This window comes from Lissotriton helveticus, assembly GCF_964261635.1.
Source record: "Lissotriton helveticus chromosome 1_1 unlocalized genomic scaffold, aLisHel1.1 SUPER_1_unloc_17, whole genome shotgun sequence".
In the NCBI taxonomy this organism is placed as follows: domain Eukaryota; kingdom Metazoa; phylum Chordata; class Amphibia; order Caudata; family Salamandridae; genus Lissotriton; species Lissotriton helveticus.
Genome location: NW_027611656.1, coordinates 1,287,710 through 1,308,466, shown reverse-complemented (window position 1 = coordinate 1,308,466; position 20,757 = coordinate 1,287,710). Strand labels below are relative to the sequence as shown.

The following is a 20,757-nucleotide window of genomic DNA, read 5'->3' as shown; positions in this document are numbered from 1 at the left end:
CCTGCTGAGCTTTGGGTGTCCCATTTTTCAAAAATATTCGGGGGGCCCCTCGACCCTGCCCTATCAGTTGGCACCCCACTCGTTGATGTCAATGGAGCTTCAACTTACCCCATCGACTTGCACTTTAGTCTAGGCGAGGTTTTGCATGCTTTATCGCGTTCTAAAACTGGAAAAGCGCCCGGCCCAGACGGTGTCCCCTTGGACATCTTCATTAGCAACATAGAACTGTGGGCTCCAGTCGTCACCCAGGTGATGGCGGCAGTCTCGTCTAACGGCCTTCTGGATTCCTGGTCCTCCTCCATATTATTGCCGATCTTTAAGAAGGGGGATCGCAACAACCCTGCCTGTTATAGACCAATTTCCCTCCTGGACTCACTGGGGAAAGTTGCCGGGCGCCTACTCCTGGAACGCCTCCAGGACTGAGCGTCGGTAAACAACATTTTAACCGATCTCCAGTATAGGTTCCAGGAGGGCCTTGGCACGACAGAACAGGCATTAAACCTATCCTTATTGATTGGCAAATATGTAGGAGCGAAGCGCGGTAACTTGTATGTAGTCTATATTGACCTCAGTTCTGCCTTCGATTGTGTGATCCACTCCAAGCTATGGTCCATTCTGAGTGATCTTGGTGTGGATCCTCCTCTCGTTAACTTCTTGCGCGAGCTCTACTCCGACGCTACTGCGTGCGTGAGGTTTGGGCTAGCCGGAGAATTAACATCTTCTTTTCCTGTTACGAGAGGAGTAAGGCAGGGCTGTGTCCTGGCCCCATTCCTGTTCACCTCTACACCAACGGGGTTGAGAAGGCTTTGTTAAAGGGATGCCAGGACCTCCCTACTATTAACCATCGCCCAATCCCTGCCTTACTGTATGCGGACGATTCCGTCATTTTAGCCAGGACTCTAATACAGTTGCAGAAACAAGTAGATAAGTATAATCAGTTCATGTCCTCCTTGGGACTAAAAGTCAATAAGAGCAAGACTTATGTCATGCACTTTGGTCCTAAAGTAAAACATCCTAAATCTATCCACCTAGAACAGGTTAGATAGGAGCGAGCCAGGGAATACCCCTATCTAGGTATTTTAATGGACGACCAACTAGCCTGGAAACAGGCCGTGGCCTGCAGAAAAATGCACTTTCAAAGAGCAACTTCAGCTTTGGTTTCCTTTTCTTGCAAATTAGGCAAACCCGCTCCTAAAGAGCTACTCAAAATCTATCAAGCAAAATGCCACAGCGTGGCCACCTATGGCGCTCCCGTTTGGGGCTACGCTCAGGTTGATAGCCTACAATTAGTCCAAAATAGGTTTATTAAATACATCCTGGCCCTACCTCCGAGCGCTCCAATATACGGTTCTTATATCGAGCTGGTCATCGATTATATAACAGATTCCATCAGATGCCAGCCGATTCTTTTATGGCGCCGTATTTGGACAAAACCTCACTGCCATCTTACCCGCTCCCTTCTCCAGGATTGCCTTACCCTAGCAAATTGGCAAAAAATTCCTTGGCTAGTCTATGTTTCAAATTTTTTTAAGGATATGAACTGTGCTTCTTATTTTTTAGATCCACTGTCTTTGTCCGACATCAGTAAAAAGGCGCTGAAAATTCTCTGTATGAACCACCTGAGACATCTTCGCCTCTATACTGAGATACTGAAGCCAAGTAACGTGCACATCTTATCTTTACAATCTACCCCTGGAACCCAGCCCTACTTATCCTTTTTTCTATCCAATTTTGAAAAATTTGTGTTAACAAGATTTCGTTTTAATCTCTTTTTTCGTCTCGTTACCTTTCCCAATGTGCAAAATTGGTCGCACGAATTGGCTTGTTGTCCGTGCGATGGTGTATCCGTTCAATCAAATATACACACCATTTTCTTCTGTCACTTTTTTGTTCAATCACGTAAAAAATGGATAATTCCCCTCTTACGAAGTATGGGGTTGAGAACGTGTCGGCCAGCCTTCCTGGCTCTTCAAATGCTGGACACACCCCATGTAGCCAAATGTGTGGCACTTTTTCTGAAATCTTGTTTAAAAACACGTTGTATGATTGGGCTTCCTACTATATGAATTGATATTTCTCACACCTTGTTTACTGTAATTACTGTTTCTTCTTTTAGCCATGTATTAAATTTGTATTTTATTTTCCTTGTATTTTTACACGTGTATCCATAACATTTATCCGACTTGTTAAACTGTACTTTTTATGATTCAACTTACTGTTAATCGAATAAAAGTAATGAAATGAATGAAATGAAACCCAAATGAAACCATAAAAAGAAAATGGGCGCCATCGTGTTCTCCTTTGGTGCACCTAAGATATGGAATTCTCTACCACCGGACGTTTGTCTAATCTCTTCTACCACCGCCTTCAAAAAAGAAGCATACTCTTTACTGCTGACTAGGTTTTTACCCTAAGACAATATATTTATGCTTACTAAAATGTAACCATGCTAACTACTCTTTATGATGCTTGACCATCTTATTGCTGACTATTATTGAGATCAAGCTTTTTACTCGCTGTGTTTGTCATTCACTCATGTCTGCTTTACCAGTCCAACAGATACCCTACCTCTCGTCATGTAAAGCGTTCTAATACCCACGAGGGTCATGTTCGCGCAATACAAAACTATAAATATAAATAAATGTACATTTTTATATGAATTTCTCAGAGTTCTGAGCTGTTTTAGGTATGGTGAGGGGGCTAGCCTCCATCATCTCTCTGCATATCTTAGACCTGGTGTGCTCTAACTCTCCTCTGTCTGGCATTTATCCTCTAAAAGTACCCTGGTCTGATCATTTTCTGATTCAGTTCTCCTGGTCCATTGTCAGACCTGCGTTTTTTAAAAAGCCTTCTCAAAGCAGACCCTCAGAGAAGATTGATGCTGCCGTTTTTGGCCTTCTGCCAATGTAACACTGGAGGGGGCCTTAGTGAATCTCACTAACTGGATCTCCCAGGCTGTAGAGTCTGTTACCTCTCCCCTCCCTGACAGCCGCGTTAGAAATGCGCCGTCTAAACCCTGGTACTCCCAACAACCTTAGAGCACTAAAACACTCTTGCAAAAAATTTGAACGATGTTGGAGGTCAAATTATTGCCCATTGGCAAAAGTTGCACTAGGAAAGGCCCAGAGGGAGTACTACGAAGCTATTAAGGAGGCTAAAAGCCTTTTCTTCGCTGAGCCCATTGCTGGCTCTAGAAATAACTCAAAGGAAATATTTACCATCGTACAGAGTTTCCTTAATCCCAGTGCAGAGCGGATGGACTTGCCTGTCTCGGCAGTATGGTGTGAGAAACTGTCAGACTTTTTTATTGATAAAATCCAGGCAAAACAGGATTCTTTAGGGGCGGATTGCACAGGGCAGGCCGATGCCCACACCTCGAGCCCACCAGTTCCCCCTCTGCCCGCTTCTTCACTGATGGCTTTTTTGCCGATTACCTTGAAGGACTCCCTATCTATCCTTTCATCCCACAAATCGGGATCTCCCTGTGATCCGTGTCCTGCTAGGCTGCTTGCTGAGGTAGTTAATCCGGAAGTGAATGCTATAATAAATCTATCACTTCAGACCGGCATTGTACCCAAGGTTTGGAAGGAGGCTAAACTTATACCTCTCCTAAAGAAGCCCTCCTTCGATCCAGACATACTTGCCAGCTATCGCCCTATTTCTCTTCTTCCGGCGGTGGCCAAGATATGTGAGAAAGCAGTCTTTAGGCAGCTATCCACTTTTGTTGAGTCATCGGGTGCTCTTCATCTGGCTCAATCCGAATTTAGAGCCTCCTGTAGCACCGAGACCTCTCTTGTGGAAATATCAGAAGCCATAAGGGAGTGTTTGGATGGAGGCGGCAGAGCGACCCTGATTTTATTGGACCTCTCTGCCGCCTTCGCTACGGTCCCTCACCAACAACTTCTCTCTAGGCTTTCTCACATTGGCATGTCTGGACAGGCCTGGAAGTGGCTTGAATCCTTCCTAGTAGATCGTACTTAGCAGGTCTGGATGCCTCCTTTTTCCTTTACCCCCCGGAAAGTGGCTACTGGTGTTCTGCAGGGCTCGACTTTGAGCCCCCTGCTCTTTAACATTTAGGTTACCCCCCTGATCTTCCTCGCAGAGGAGCTGGGTGCAAAAGTCATAGCATATGCGGATGACACTCAGCTCCTCTTTACTTGGAAGGAAGGTGAAATGTCCCCTTCAGCAGCCCAGCGCTGCCTTACAGCGGTCTTTGGTTGGCTGGCCCGGACACAGCTGAAGTGTAATGAGGGTAAGTCGGAGGTTCTCCTCTATGGCTCCTTCCCTCCATTCTTTAGAGAGACTTTTGTGGCCCCCAGTGTACCCCCAGCCTCTGTCATCTGGTAACCCTGCTAAAAATTTGGGGATCTGGTTCGGGGAAGATCTTAGATTCACTGCTCAGATAAAGCGACTGGCAGGGGTGTGCTTCGGTATCCTAAAATCTCTCAGGAAGTTCTTCCCCTTGTTACCTAGATCTGCCAAGGAAATGGTCACTCGGGCACTTATCCTGTACCGTATCGACTATGCCAATGGTTTGCATATTGGACTCCCTGGGTATCAGTCAAAGAAACTGCAAGTAATTCAGAATACGGCTGCTAGGGTTCTGCTGCAAATTCCTGGGCGCGCAAGCATGAAACAGCACTTACGAGACTTGCACTGGCTGTCTGTTGTCCACCGCATCCAGTTTAAGGCCCTTACGCTGGCTCATAGAGCCCTGCATAGTCTAGGCCCGGTCTATCTCCAGAGGCGTTTTTCCTTCTGCACGCCTCGCAGAAATCTCCGCTCTACCACCTTGCGCCTGACTGCCGTTCCCCGCTTTCGCAGGGTTCGGCTGGGGGTAGCTCCCTCTCTGTTAAGGCTGTGGAGGCCTGGAATTCCCTCCCTCTGGAGCTGCGCAACATCCAGGACACCATGCTATTTAAGAAACAGCTGAAGACCTTCCTTTTTAACCAACCCATCTAAATACGCTGCCCGTTGTTATGGTTCACCACCGTGCCGGGACACTCTTGAGTATCTGTGCGCGATATAAATGTCTAATAACATAACATAACAAATCGGAGTCTGCTTCTTTCTTCATTTTGGTGACCGTTCTACCAAGGTTGTGTTCATTTGTTTTTTATCCTTTTTTGTTGTTGTGGGGTGGGGTGCTCCCGTCTCCATTTTGTCATTCATAGTTCTGTTGTAGTGTTCCATGAGTTTGTGAACATCGGAAATGGTTTCCTGGGGTTGAAGTTTTCTTTGGCATAGATCATACAAATCATCTCTATTCTTATTTCTGGTATCCCTGACCCACTGTCTAGGTCTAACCTCTTATCTCGTTGCCTTTGCTTCAGGAGCTGAGATGTGGAATGAGATGCTGTGATGATCCGACCAATCACATGCCGTTATGGAGTCTATGCATAGTGCTTCTGCCATGGAGATAAGGGTTAGTGATGTTCCTTTGCCATGTGTTCGACCTGTGCATGTTTTTTTGTTTTTTTAACAGAGTTTTATATGTCGCAAACTTGACCCGGATTGGGTATTGGAGCGCTTTACATAGCACCAGTTGCATTACATGAGGACCCATTTTTTAGGCACAGGGAGATTAAGTGATTTGCCCAGAATCACAATATGTTCAGCGTCATTGCCGAGACTCGAACCCAGTTCCTCAGATTCAAGTTCGACCCCCCTAGCCGTTAGGCCAACTCCTCTCCCTTGATTGCATGATTGCACCAGATTATGTCTTTGAAAAAATATTTAGGACAGTCACATGTGGGTGCTCAATTTAATTGCAATTTAGGTTGAAGTCACCTAGAAAGATTGTGTTCGGGTGTCTTAAGGTCTGTACTGTGATTGTTAATTGCTCATGAGGGCCTGGTTGTCTCCAGGAGGGTGGTAGATAATGTGTAATTTGGTCAGGGAATAAATCCCCCAAACCCATGAGGACTTCAACTCACAGGAGGATATCTTCTCCATTTGGAATTGTTTGATTTGTAAGGCTGATCTGTGAATGCATGCAACCCGCACGCCCCCAACTTGGTTTTACTGTGTGGTCCAGTCTAATGATGTTGTAGTTAGGTGGAACTAAGTTATCGAATAGTGGTGTGGAAGAGGTATTTAGTCAGGTCACTATTAGGATTGTTGTGTCTAGCAGGCATGTGGAATTCCTATAGGCCGACGCCCAGGACATATTGTTTGAGGCCAAGGGCAACAAGTTTTCATTTGTGTTTTGTCCTTGGGACAAGTAGGCCCAACTCCCTGCAGCACAAACCCTTTGGCTGCCAGTTTACAGTACCACATTATGGATCAGGGAAGGGCACTGTCTGCAGTTAAGGTAATATTTTTGTCCATATATTAATGCTGTTCAAGCTTGTATTTATGGTTTATTAATTGAAAGCATTTATTATTAGGTTGAGAGTAAATGTTGTAAGCTCCGACTGCACTACTGACCGTGGTTCCACTATAGAAACGTCTACAGACGTTTTCAAAGTTTGGCAATATGAGGCTATGTATAATGCTCCCAGAATGCTCTTATTTGATGCAAATATTTGCAGAAAATCGAAAGCAAGATTGATGATTCTCTGCTTTCAAAATAAAATGTTCATAAATAAATGAAAGCAAAAAAAAATCGCTTTAAAAAAATCGCTAGGGCGTGGCCAAGATGGCGGGCTGAGCAGACGCTCTCATCTCGAGCTCCCGAGCCCTTATGCCGTTCTACACTGCCGATCTCCCCCGGATCAGGCGGCGGAGAGACCCGGCACGACCGCGGAGGCAGCGGAGCGACCTGGACCCCCTAGTGGCCCTGCAGACGCAGCACGACGCCTCGACATCGACATCCCCGAGGCGGGCGAGAGCGCGAGCTGCGGATCTAGCGAGGGCCCGAGAGCCGGAAGCTACGACCCACGGGCGGAGCCTCAGAAGTGCCGGAGCTCCGACGGGACCTGGCGGCTGGGTAACGCACCTTTCCAGGACCGCCGGGGTGGTTTGCGGCGGAGGCTCCGTGAAGAACGAAGGTACACCTTCCGAACCGGGGCGGGGGAGGAGCCGGCGGGAGGCCGCCAGACACTCCGGAAATCGAGTAGGCCGGGTGGCCTACCCTTGAGCGGCGGCCCTGCGGTGCCTCCAGAAGCCCCAGCGGAGGGGAGAGGCCGATGACTGTGGGAGACGGCTGGGGCGCCCGGCTGCCCCACATATAGCCTGCCTGGCCTAGAGACGAGGTACTTGTGCACGCCTTGAAGAGCTGCCCTGACTGGCATCGGGCCCTTGTCCCCCTGGCCCATCCCGGTGCCGGGATCACGCGGCGGAGCCGACCCCCTGCCGGACACCTTGCCTAGAACGGGGGCGCCCTATGCCCCATTGAACACTGTCCAGGCTGCCTGAGAGCCCGTGTCGCCTTTTTCTGTAACGCGGTGGGCCTCCCATAGGCCCTGGTGAAGACGCACTTCTGAAACCGGCCGAGGTCTAGTATTGAGCCCTGCTGACGAGGTGGTTCAGCCCTGACGTACGAGGGGGAACACTTGCTGCTCCTAGGCCCGGCCATTTCCACGCAGCTGGGCTGGACTGCTGCTGAGAGAGGAACGCGGCGCCCCCGGGGTCATCAAATAGCCCTATTCCAGGATTTATCCACGATCACACTGCAGAAACGCAAGTCCTTCAAGATCGCCATGGATTTTCTACGGGAACACGACACGCAATACTCATGGGGACACCCCTCAGGCTCATCTTCCGCTGGAACGGAACATTGCATCAGCTTCGGTCCCTCCAGGACACCTGCGGAGTGCTGGGTATCACCGCGACAGATGACGAAGTCTCCACGCCTCGACGCCGCCGCGCCTCCAGGGAGGGATGGCAGACGGTCCGACGGCGACGACCCACACTCCAGCCTTCGCGACCAGATTCTCCCACGATCAGAGCTGAGATGGACAGCGCCATACGTGAGGCTTCTAGGGATTCGTCGTCTGGTGATGTGGCCTTGACGGCCTGAGCAGTCTCCGGGGGGAGATCATATTGGCTTCATCATCATTGCAGGTGCGGGGGTGCTGGGGGGGAGGAGGGGGCTCTGGGAGGGCTTAGGTGGTGGCTGGACGTCCACTCGAATACTTTTCCACGGACTAGTCCGTTAGGGACCAGACTGGGACGATGGAGTTTTTTGAGCAGTTGGGACTGGGGTTGAGGGGGGAGAGGGGGGGAATTGGGGAGGTGGGCAGTTCAGGGGTTGTTTGGAGGGTGGGGTTGGGGGGGGTATGGGGTTCCTGCTGTGCTGTATCATCTTGCTGCTATGCGCGCTTTACCCTCGCGCCGCCTTCTCAGGGCTGGTTGAGGATTGTTTGGGGAAGGAACTGGGGTTTGTGCTGTGCTATTGTTGTTTTTTGCTGCTGCATTTGCCATGTCCTTCTTCCACAGGTACAGAATGCTCATTGTCATGCTACGAGGTTATCGCATTTGCCTCGCCCCGCATTGCTTGTCTGCCCCGTTTTCCTTACTGATTTAGGGTCACTAAGCGATATTTCCCTGTCTGTTCATGGCCCTTAAGATTGTTACCCTTAATGTGAAGGGGTTGAATAACCCGATCAAGCGTAGAGCAATGTTGTGCCTCCTAGAAAACACCCAGGCGAACATCTGCCTCTTACAAGAAACACACCTCTTGGCCCGAGATTGTCTCCGGATGAGGTCTCCCAAATTCCCGGTACAGCTTTTTTCCTCGGGGACTACTAAAACAGCAGGGGTTGCAATTTTGGTGTCTAGACAGTTTAGAGGGGAGGTCCTATGTAAGGTGGCGGAACAGAAGGGGAGGCTCCTGGCTTACAGGGTTAGGCTTGGGGGATTGCTGTTCACGATGGGCTCAATATATAGCACTAACGATCACCAAGACTTGTTTCTACAATCAGCCTTGGAGGATATCACGATTACACAGGACAGACCTATAATCATTGGGGGGGACCTGAACATGGTCTTTAACTCATCTTTAGATAGATCTGCGCAGCGACGTCCACACACCGGGGAATTTTCACAGCTGAGTACCTCCCGCTTACGGGATCTTGATATGCATGATTTGTGGAGACGCTTACACCTCACCACGCAGGCCTACTCTTACTACTCTCACGCGCACAAGACATATGCAAGACTAGATTGTCTCTTGGTCACAGGCCCGGTTGCCGAACTAGCGACAGCCTCCGATATGGGGGTTCTTACATTGTCTGACCACGCCCCGGTGTCGGGCTCCTTCCACCTGCCGCCGATGTCTCCCACACGAGGGGTATGGCGTCTGCGGGATACCCTCTTACATAAGCAGACAGTCGTACGACAGATACACGACGCGCTTACTGAGTTTCGGACGCACAATGAGAATGGGGATACCTCCCGGGCAACGCAGTGGGCTGCCCTCAAGGTGGTGCTCCGAGGTGAGTTCATCGCCATCTCCTCCGCGGAGAATAGGGAACGTCAACAGAAGAGGGATGAACTTACGAATACGGTACGGGAACTGGAACAGATGCATCAGAGGACGGGGGCCCCCAGAGTCTGGAGGCAACTCAAAGCAGCACGGAAGCTTCTTTCCGCGCTAGATATGGACAGGGCGGAGTACGCGGCGCTGCGCCTGAAGCACGCGTATTACACCGGCGGTGACAGGTGCGGCCGGCTACTCGCGAACAAACTCCGGGTGAAACACCAGCACCAACGGGTTAGAGAGCTGTCCCTTCCTGACGGAACTTCGGCCACGGAGGACCACCAAATTGCGGACGGGTTCCGCCGCTACTACGCCAACCTATATGCGGGCGCACCCTCCTCAGCCTTGGCCGAGGATGATTATCTTGCGTCAGTCGACCTCCCTGTCCTTACCCCGGAACAGGCGGAACACATGGAACGAGACATTAGGCCGGAGGAGGTGATTACGGCTATCTCCCGACTCAAACATGGGAAAGCCCCGGGCCCGACGGTTACACCCCCCTTTTTTACAAAACGTTTTGTCAGGAACTGGCGCCACTGTACACAGCTCTTCAACTCCTTTGCCGAGTCGGGGGCTATCCCCCCGGACTTACTACGGACAACAGTGTTGGTTATCCCCAAACCGGGAAAGGTCCGGACTGAATGCGACTCCTACCGACCGATCTCGTTGCTGAATGTTGACGTCAAGCTCTACACGGGGATTCTGGCGGCGCGTCTGGCGCCATATTTACCGGGCCTGGTGGATCCGGATCAGGCCGGGTTTGTTCCAGGCCGCCAAACGGTGGACAACACTAAGAGGGTGGTCCACGTGCTAGAAAAGGCCTCCCGTATACCCGGGGAACGCATGCTGCTCTCGGTTGACGCGGAGAAAGCGTTTGACCGGGTGCACTGGCCTTACCTTGAGAAAGTGCTCTGCAAATTGGGTATGGGAGAGAAATTCCGCACCTTAATATTTAACTGTTACAAATCCCCCGCCGCGACGGTACGGGTGAACGGGTGCAGCTCCGGCCAATTCGTGATAGAGCGAGGTATCAGACAGGGGTGCCCACTGTCCCCGCTACTCTTTGCTCTATACATGGAGCCATTTGCCCAGAGAATTCGCCGAAACCCGGCTGTGACCGGCGTCCGGATGGGGAGCCACATTCACGCCATTAGTCTGTATGCGGACGATGTGATCCTGATGCTTGATAATCCGAGAGAGGCGCTCCCTGCTTGCATTGCCGAGATGGACGCCTTCGCCAAGGTTGCGGGCTTCAAGATGAATATGAGAAAGTCGGCGGCATTGGATGTCTCGCTCACCACTGCTACGAGACTTGAGCTGCAAGGCCGATTCCCTATGCAATGGTCAAAGGATCTGGTCCCATACCTAGGCATACTCCTGGCACCTTCTTTGCCTGCCATGGTGACTGCTAACTACGCAGCCCTGGGCAAGAAAATTAAGGAGGAGTTAGCCCGCTGGAGCAAAGGCACGCTGTTGTTGCTGGGACGGGTCGCTGCGGTGAAGATGACTCTCTTACCGCAGGTGCTATATTTGTTCCGGGCCCTGCCGCTCCAGCCGCCGAAGGGATGGATACGACAGGCTCAGTCCGATGTTGCACGCTTTGTCTGGCAGGGCCGCAAACCCAGACTCAGGAGAGCCTTGTCCACGCTGGCACCTGAGTCTGGTGGCCTTGGCATTCCGGATCTGCACAAATACTACCAGGCGGCGCAGCTGCGGTATCTGGTGGAGTGGAGCAAATGGGAATCTGATAGGCACTGGCTTTTTCAGGACCAGGCTGTGGCGGGCAGGACCCTGCAGGAGATACCCTTCATGCGCAGAAGTCACCGCCCCCCCAATCTCTATGCGTCCTTTGTCACGCAGGTCCCGCTCCGTGTGTGGGTCGCCGTGAATGTTACGCATGAACTCACCACCTTTCCGTCTCCGCTTACCCCACTGATCGGGAACCTCGACTTCCGACCCGGGATGGAGCCTGGCGCTTTTGCGCGCTGGCAATCAGCCAGATGTTGCGCTCTGTTTCACGTGTATGGTCCGGAGGGAGCCATGTCGTTTGAGGACCTCCGCCGGGACTACCACTTACCCGAGACTGAGCGTATGCGGTATCTACAGGTACGCCATTGGGCGCTTCAGTCGCAAGTACGGGATTTGGCTGACCGGAAACTTACCCCATACGAGATGTGGCTGGCGACGCGTTCATCGGATGCCAGGCTCATCTCCGACCTATACCGGCTCTTGCAACCCCCCGCTTACCACATCCATAACCCAGGGAGAGTTCGATGGGAGCGAGAGTTGGGGAGGGAACTGAGTCACAAGGAATGGGACGATATCTCCTACCGGGCGCCTCATTCAGCGTACCACACTGGGCTCACCGAAACCTTCACTAAGATCTCCACATATTGGTACTACACGCCTCAGAGGTTGCATGAAATGAACCATAACATCCCGAGCACCTGCTGGCGCGAATGCGGACAGCTCGGCACACTTACACACATCTTGTGGGATTGTCCGTTATTAAGTCCTTACTGGAAAGAGGTTTTAGACGAGATAGACCAGTGCTTTAACATTGAATTACCCCGCTTCCCAGCCTATGTCCTGTTAGGATTACCTAATGGCTTGATGTACCCTTTACGATCTAGGAGGGGCAGACAGATAGCGATTGCTTTGGGCTCGGCGATCCAAAACATACTTATATATTGGCGTACCACCACCCTTCCTGCCACCACAGGTTGGTTGCATAGGTTATGGCACGTTCTGGGAATGGAGAAACTGTCCCTCACGTGGCAGGTGAGGTGGATAGATTTGAGGACTTGTGGCAACCTTTCCATACTTTACTGCAATCGGAATTCAAGGAAATTATTTGTCCCCGATACCTTAGGTTGTTGAGACTGACGCCCCCGATTGCCTAGTTGCCATGGATGTGGGGCATGATGGGAGGAGTAGTTCCCTTGAGATGGTGTTGGATGGGTAGGACATTTGCTCAGCACAAGGGGGGGAGGGTGGTACTGGAGGGAGGGCACGGTGGGTGGGAGTTGAGGGGGGTGTTAGTTTTGGAATTTGTCATCACGGCGCTTACACTTAGACTGAGGCTCTACAATCGCTCAGGTGGTACTGCTTGGAAATCTGAAGGCGCATCTGGAGCAAAGACTTTGCATTCCGTCCTTACGATGACTGTATTCATTGTATGTATTGTTTTTCTCTGTTTCTTAAACTGCAATAAAAATGCTTTAAACCTAAAAAAATCGCTAAACTACTATAACATTTCACATTCCATTTCTTTGCAGCTGCAGCATCATTTAGTAACGTGTTGATGCACACTAGTATTTCCCAATACTATTCATTATGGAAAATCAGTGTAACCAGTTTTAGTAAGATTATGGGAAACAAAAATAAACGAGCATCAGCAAAGCCAGTAGGTCTGAAATTGGTGGTCAGCTTTTTAGTTTTATCAATGTGCGAATTGTTTTGCCATGGTTTTTGTAAAACCTTATTGGTGTGAGAATTGCCAGGCCCTTACCATTAAAACAAACATTGGCAAAAGCAACAATTGTTTTTGGTCTCAAATAGCATATTCTGCACAGTAGTTACTGGCATTGAGCAAAACTACTGTGTGCCCATATGCTCCTTATGAAAGCAGAATGCTGTCACTCGCAGTAAAGCCAGCCGATACAGAGAGAGAGACAACATTTTAATAAACGTAATACGTCATGGTCAACGCCAGACCAAATTAGAGAACCAATTAATAAAGAAAGTCTAAAAAGTGCACCCAGGGTATATGTCCTTGCATTAAGTGCAGCTATACCGCTTTCGTGAATTCTCAAGAATTTACAGAAGTAGGACAAAAAATAGTACTCCTAGAAAATATTTGTGAACTGCATTTTGGCATGAGCAAATATGCATGTGTATCTTTGCTCATGTGAACATCTGAGTGTTTGCAAGTTAACTTTCCCTCCAACCACTCTTTTTCCCAACTCTGGAAGAAGGTTTACGGCTGCCATTGTAAGGAGTAAATTTCCAACATTTCTCAGTATGGGAAAAGATCAGAGAAGAGTTGTTGAAAACCCTTAAACTATGCAAGTTAGTAGGTTTGCACAGACTCAAAATGGCATTCTAACCCTAGAACTATTGCTTACCACTACCTTCAGCCCCAGTATGTAGATCTGCGAAAACGTGGCAACATAAGGGGACCGCAAATATTCAAACACTACTATGGTATGAGCCCTGGCATAATCAGAGAGGCTATATCAGAGCTCTTATATAAGGAGTTTGCGGCCATAATTTGTCGCCACACTACATGGCACTAAAGGGACAAGTGGATTTTGTTACAGGACAAGTAGATTTCTGAAGCATCCTGCCCCTTGGAAAAGTAGATATTTTATTAAATTCCACACACTGACCTAGATTGTGACAGGATGGGGTCGGCTATGTCTTTGGCATATTTAGCTGCTCATTGCAGTTATGCGGTAAGCTTTTCAGTGTCTTTTTAGTCTTGATTACCTGGGAAGAAGGTGATCTGTCTTACTTTTGAGAGGTTTATAGTAGAAGCTGTGATTTGTTGCTCGAGAGAAATATTTATTGCTATAGTGTGTATTTTATAAGTTGTTTCTGTGTGGTGAGGGTATGTTATGTAAGATTGGCAAAGGTCATCAATGTCCACCTCTAACATCTGGTTTGTTGTCCTGTTGAGGCGTATAGTTGTGTTTGGCAAAGGCATAGAGATCCATCTAGGTGTGCTTGATACTGTGTGTTTGTGGTGGTTGGAGATCAATGCGGTCTCCTAGTGTCCTGAGCCTTAGGTATTTCGACTGCCAGCTTAAGGTTTGTCATGATTAGGGCTCCCGGTTTTATGGTATTTATTTTTTTGCCATTTCCGTCTGTATTTATCCATATTTATTTTTGGGCCATTTTTTCTGTATTTATCCACATTTATTTTTGCCACTAGCAAAATACGACAGTACAGCTAGTATTTTTCCACATTTATTTAAAGTGACACTGCACTCTAACTACACAGGGAGAGAATTGAGTAACACCAATCTAGTAACAAGCATATGATCATCCTTCGGTGTTAGCAAGGTTTTTTGTTTTTGTTTTGTGGCATATATTTGTATTAAAAAAATCTGTTGCACCAGTTTGCCAGTGTCAGGCCTATTGACTTTGCCAGTGCTTATTTTCCTTTGACGTTATATGTTGCAGTAAATAGCTGGACTGCAAGTGAAGTGACAGAATCGTAGTCTGGCCTGGTGTGGTTTTGAACTGTGGATGACAGCTGCAGTCAGTAGGACCTAGCCAGATGTGATCTTGTTCACTTTCTATCCTGCCCAGCCCGTTCTTGGGATTGAGAACGTCGTGGCGAAAAATGTCTGCATTCTTCGGCTGCCATGCAGATATCTGCAGCCAAGGATAATACATTCTTAAAATACTGTCTGATTCCCTGACGTCCTTGCTGCTGAAATAGCTCATACAGTTAAGCGGCAGCTGCTGAAATCTATGTTCACACTGCTATTACGGGTTCCTATCCTGGCTGGTCCACTCAGCCTTTCATCCGTGTGAGTTCGATTCAAGCCATTCAATTTAACAACAAAGCATCTATTACAGTGCAGATGCCTGTATGTTATGCTATCTGCTGCCCCATATGGAAGTTGGTCTTATTGCCTGAGGACCAGGTGCTGCTTAGTATTGCACATGCCATGTCTGATTGTGTTTTCTGACTGCCATGTGTAGCCTGGTTGGAGGTTACATCAACAGGGTTTACCTTGTTCCCCGGATAAAATGTGTGGCCAGCTTGAAGGGGGCTTGTCCCGTTGCAATCGTCCTGCCTTCTGCCAATCGTAACTGCATTAAATTGGGCACGCCAGGTGTGCTCTTGTTTCCAGACTGCCACGGGTTGCTAAGCAGGTCACATGCCAGGTGTGAGCGTGTTGTTTCTGACTCCTCGTGGTGAGGTCTACTGTCCAGAGCGACAGTTGCTTTTCTCTGCCTGGCATTTCCTAAAAGCGTGTAGGAGATGACTGCTCTCATTCCAGAGAGAGCCCCCCCTCCTCCGCCCACTCTCCCCTAACCCCCTCTCTATGTGGTCCCTCAGCTTGCTGAGATCAGAGAAGGATGCTAATAATCACACCTCTGCTGCCGTACCGTTTAATCACACCTCTGCCGCCCTACCGTTTAATCACCCCTCTGCTGCCAGCCACGGGAGTGAAGTGCAGACTAGAGCATTTCAACAGACTGCGTCGTGCAGCCCCAGAGGAGAGAGATCATAAAAAGCTCTAATGTGACACAGCGAGAGTGTAAGGAAATGGTAACTAAATAGAAAATATTTTTAACACATTATTACAATCCATGACGTCATGCAGTCTTTATCCTCCACCGCAGTGGTCTCAGGCTTTCCACGCGGCAACCATCAGGGTGTTCATGGTGCCCCAGGGTTTAGCGCCCTTCCTCCAACACTCTCCCCGGAGTTAGCTGCGTTTGTTGAGTCTCGCAACAATGCTGTAAATAGATGCTCCTAATCTGACTCTGGCAGAGCCTCTTAGAAGGGGTGAAAGAACAACAAGGACTCCGCAACAAGTAAATGGTCTTTAATAGACCTGTGAAGTACTCAGGTGCGGCTGGCAGCTCTGTGTGTGCCCGAAAGCTGTCTCAGCCCGGCCTGACACCTCCTAGCCCACTAGTATTTTCCAGTTTTTATATATAAATACAGATAAAGGAAAACTTGTTTTCCGTCTGTATTTATATGTAAAAATCCATAAAAACGGAAAACCGGGAGCCCTAGTTATGATATACCATTGTCGACTCTACGTTGTTAACACATGCTTGGCCGGTAGTAGCAGCATTGTTTGTGGTGCTGGGAAGGGGAGACTCTAATGAGGGTGTGCGTGCTTGTTCTTTGAGATATTGCTTGCCTGGTTTGGGGAGTTGTGCGAAGAGGTATACTGCACAGTGAGTGGGAGGAAGTTTTGATCAGACACTTGAATAGCTTACTGATGATTACTGATGTGCACAAAACTGTTCATCAGAATTTCCATCTTTACACCTCCTCAACCTAGTGTTCCAGTGTTCTCAAGCTTTCTTTCTCGAATGCCTAGAGCCCTCTCATCCCTCTCTCAAAATGAACTCAGACTCTGGAAGTCTGTATTAGCTAATACATGTTATTCCTTAGTTCCAGTTTGCATTCTTTAACAATCTCTGGTTTTAAAACCACAGATGATTGAAGATTGGGTGTAGAAGACAAAATGGTGATCAGTAATAAGCAAATAATGAAAACTATTAAAGGACTGATGCTAAAGAAGTAAAGTTGCTTCAGAGCTTCAACAAGAGAAAAGTATCTATGAAAAAGATGTGGTGAGGAACTTGGATTAGAGTAAAATAAAGAATGTGAAAGCAGTTTCTCTAAATAGATTTCCTGCTGCTCTAATGGTATATGAAGAATGCCCTGGAGATGCTAACCCAGGGCAGGAAGACCATCTATCACAACCAGAGAGGACACACATCAGTCTAAAGCTCTATCCGATCCAAGAGAAGATAATACACACAGAACTAGGAGGACTTGAAGAGTTTATAACAGACCTCAGCAAATGGAACACTTGAGCACCATATCCAGTGAATTGTCTTTAAATCAAAAACAAATATCTGTTCATCACTTATACAGTGTTAATGAAGCTGCTTTAAAGACCAGGTGGTCAGGTTAGGACTAAGATATCTGCTAGTTACGAACTAATGATGAGGGTAAATCTGGGACCAAGGGAAGGAGAGTGAGGGAAAATAAATGCCCCTCCGTGACCAATGACCTATTGCTTGTAGTCCGGGTCCACATGTCCACTATCATCCTTGCCCATTAGATGTGACCTCAGGTACTTTTTACCAGATAAGACCTGCAAAATCCTTAACATCCTCATTGTAGTCTTATATACAGACATAGAAGACATCCGTAAGTAGGGTGATAAGTAACAATGTGCTGCTACTGATACACAATAGTATTCTGAATGTTCATGCCAATACATTATTGAATATGTACCTAGCTTTGAAATACTGAACACCAACCAAAGACCTAATCAGTGCTTCATTAACTCATAAATAAATAAATATGAGAATAGGGTTAGAGACTTCACATGGATGTAATGAAGAGGCAATAATCCCATTAGAGGCTTCCCCATTAGTACCAGAGGCTGCTGATATTAATGTTTTCGGGTGAATTACGTTGCCTACAGAGGTTATAAACTGTGAACTCCACAGAGAAGTGATCTTTGGCTAAATAAATGTCCAAGTGTTAAGTCAAATAAGTGCAGCACATTTGAGTGGGTGATGCTAAACACATGCTGAATAAGATTTAGTATTGTCTTATGGTGTGTCTGCTAGCAAAATCCCAACTTGGAGTTATTAACCTCAGAAAGAAATCTTATCTCATAATGGAATGTATACAAGCCAAAACCGAAATTGGAGATATTAGCACCAAAAAGAAGTCTCGTACATGCTCTGAATGTGAGAAGAGCTTAAGTTGTCTATCCAGTCTCAATCAGCATCAGAAAATTCACACTGGGGAAAAACTTCATCAGTGCTCTGAATGCCAGAAACGCTTCACTCGCAAACACCATCTGACTCGACATGTGAGAACTCACACCGGGGAAAAACCTCATATGTGCTCTGAATGCCACAAAGGTTACCGATGTAAATTCAGCCTTACTCAACATGAGAGAATACATACAGGAGAAAAACCTTTTCATTGCTCTGAATGTCTGAGAAGCTTCAATTGTAAAACCATTCTCATTCAACATGAGAGAACTCACACTGGAGAGAAACCTTATCAGTGCCCTGAATGTCACAAAAGGTTCACTCAAAAAGGCTATCTCCGTCAACATGCGAGCACTCACACTAGACAGACACCGCATCAGTGCTCTGAATGCCTAAATAGTTACCAATGTAAATCAGATCTCACTCGACATGAGAGTTCGCATACTGGGCAAAAACCTCATAAGTGCTCTGCATGCCAGAAAACCTTCAGTCGGAAAACCATTCTCACCCGGCATGAGTTAACCCATACTGGGCAGAAATCCCATCAGTGCTCTGAATGCCCAAAAAACTTTAGTCGTAAATACCTTCTCACTCAACATGAGAGAACCCACACTGGAGAAAAACCATATCACTGCTCCCAATGCCAGAAAAAATATTGGCTGAAAAGTGGTCTTAAAATCCATGAGAGAACTCACACTGGGGAGAAACCATATCAGTGCTATGAATGCCAGAAAAGCTTCAGTTATAAACTCAGTCTAACTTTACATGAGAGAACTCACACTGGCGAAACGCCTCATCAGTACTCTGAATGCCAGAAAACCTTTAGTATGAAAAGCCACCTTACTGTTCATGAGAGCACACACAATGGGGGAACCTTTTCGGTGCTCTGAATTCCAGAGAAGCTTTAGTTATAAAATAATTCTCACTCCACATATAAAAGCCTATACTAACTAAAATAAATGTATGAGTGATATGAAGGCATGTAAAGATTCAGTTAGAAGATCCATGTAATAAAGGAAAAGTGTTAGTAGTGTTCTGAATGCCAGAAAAGCTTTATTCAGAAAATTCAATGAACATGAAAGAATGCGTCCTTTGCCAAATCCTTATCACTCTTCTGAATGTCAAACACTTGAGTGGTAAAATGGAAGCCTCTCGACATGAGAGAACCCACACTGAGTGAAAAACCTTAGAAATATACCCTTTGCCAATAGCACTTTTCATATCCATTGAAGTGGTTGTACAGAATCTATACTAATAGCAAAACTGGTTTACTTCCAATCTCAAAAAACTGATGCCGATAATTTCTCAAATAGGTCTTTGGTTCTACCAAGTACAGTTCACAGGCCCCTCTTCTAAGTTTCATAGGTTACCTTCGCAACAGCTTTGAGAATGACTTGATGTGTTCTTTTTTTCTTTTAAACATATCTTTATTGTATATTTTATAGTTAACGTTTTTAACGCACCCCTCCAAGTGGACAGTCCATTCTTAAGATTAATTCATGTCACGTCTTATACACAGATCAAACATTTATACATATATTCCTATCTTTCCCACGTAGAAGACACCTGTGGAAAAATGTACCCAATTGGTGCCCATTCCCACATCTTGCAGAGAATAGAAAGATACTCTACTATCCCGCTTCAAGTGTAGCCACCCACCCGTCAAGGGTGCCCACACCCTTGACCCTTTCCTCCTAGCCCCTTTGCCTTTTTTGCATATACTGCCACTTCCGTAGGATAAATAGCCATTAGACGAGTGAGCCATTGTTGGACCGATGGTGCTGAGAGGTCTTGCCATGCCGTAGCCAAGCGTAGCCGAAAATCTGTCATTACAATAAAAACAAATGCCTGTGCCTGGCTAGGGATTGATTCATTACTAATCCCCAGTAATATAAGTTACGGGCTCTGTACTATACTTAGTCCCAGTCCTCCCTCCAGGAACTCAGTAATGTCCCCAATGAGGCCACCTTGGTCTGGGCAGGGTGCAAACAGCGTATCAAATGCGCCCCGTATGAATGGCATCTAGAACAGTGCTGGTTTCTGGTTCCACCCCATTTAGCTATTTTCCCCAGAGTGTAGTACAACTTGTAATCTGTTTTAAAATGCTGTACTTGCAGAGAGGCAGAAATCAAGATTATCTGTGCAAGATTTCTGGACTCCGAGAGGCCTGGTATTATGATAGAGAGGCACTGTTACAGGTTAAGGAAGGACAGAATGCTTATCACAATGCGATTACGTGTGTGACGACTTTTGGCACAGAATCCAATGATCAGAAAGATTGTTCTTAAGAACTAGCATTTGATTAGCAAGGTTGACTCACAATTAGAGAACCCACGTTTTGCGTTCAAATGTGGGGGAAATCTTAGAGATCTTCTAGTTAGGGCATACAGTGAACCTAAAACTACCACGTTACAGGATATGTGGGGCCTTATCCAGTGGTGGGTCATTACCCATGTGGGCACTGTGCCACCTGTGCTACCATTTTAGTGGTAAAATCATGCATTCTGAACGATAAGCAATGGGTGTTGAAACATCATTCTGTTTGTCGAGGAATGTAATTTACTGTATCCAATGCCCGTGCCTATTATTTTACATTGGGAAATCTACACAAGAGGTGAAAAACATATTTAGTTTTGGTTGAATCAAGCCACTGACTAATTTATATCCTAAATGCTGATCTGTCCTGAAGGGGTATGGCTTATTCTCCCATTGTATTTGACTGATTATGTAATCCATGACTTTTTACTGTCCCGATCCTCTGCACTTATGAGTGCAATGCTTCAGTCATCTGCCTTAATAGTCTATTAACCACATGCGCGCTACGCGTTTTCCCG

General features: G+C 47.2%; 1 protein-coding gene across 2 annotated transcripts in view; it reads left to right on the top strand.

The window, feature by feature from the left end:
* Positions 1-20,757, top strand: part of LOC144805654 (uncharacterized) — a 57,294-nt gene that overhangs the window by 24,756 nt on the left and 11,781 nt on the right. For both annotated transcript variants that reach the window (XM_078672176.1, XM_078672175.1), the window contains one exon: positions 5,334-5,425. The gene's annotated coding sequence lies outside the window, so the exon portion shown is untranslated. The remainder of the gene's footprint in view (positions 1-5,333; positions 5,426-20,757) is intronic.